The 361-nt window shown below is 44.3% G+C and overlaps 1 protein-coding gene across 1 annotated transcript in view; it reads right to left on the bottom strand.

Moving 5' to 3' along the window:
* The window catches only part of LOC110039584, a 42,356-nt gene that overhangs the window by 18,744 nt on the left and 23,251 nt on the right, over window positions 1-361 (bottom strand). The window lies entirely within an intron of this gene.

The raw sequence follows: 361 nt of genomic DNA, 5'->3' as shown, positions 1-361 counted from the left end.
AAGGCATAACCAAAGGGTGGGTTCAGAGGCCGTAGAGGCATGACCCATAGAATGTCTGAAGACGGAATACTCTCGTAAATGAACCGGCCCCAAAGGGCATGTGGTTCGAGAAGCATCGGAGTAAAAGGCTATAAGAAGTCAAAAGTGTCAAAAGACATGATGTCATCATAATAGAGCCGACTCTAAGGTCATATGGCTCAAGAAACGTGGCTAGAAAGCCCAAAGTGCAAGAAGACAAAATTTTCTCATAACAGAGCCGACTCTAAGGTCATATGGCTCAAGAAACGTGGCTATTAAGACAAAGAGTGTCCAAAGATAAGACACACTCATACTGAGCAAACTACAACGTAGTCGAGCTCGA

This window comes from Phalaenopsis equestris, unplaced genomic scaffold (assembly GCF_001263595.1).
Source record: "Phalaenopsis equestris unplaced genomic scaffold, ASM126359v1 Scaffold000002, whole genome shotgun sequence".
In the NCBI taxonomy this organism is placed as follows: Eukaryota; Viridiplantae; Streptophyta; class Magnoliopsida; order Asparagales; family Orchidaceae; genus Phalaenopsis; species Phalaenopsis equestris.
The sequence above is the reverse complement of the archived record's forward strand: the minus strand, read 5'-3'. Positions and strand labels throughout refer to the sequence as shown.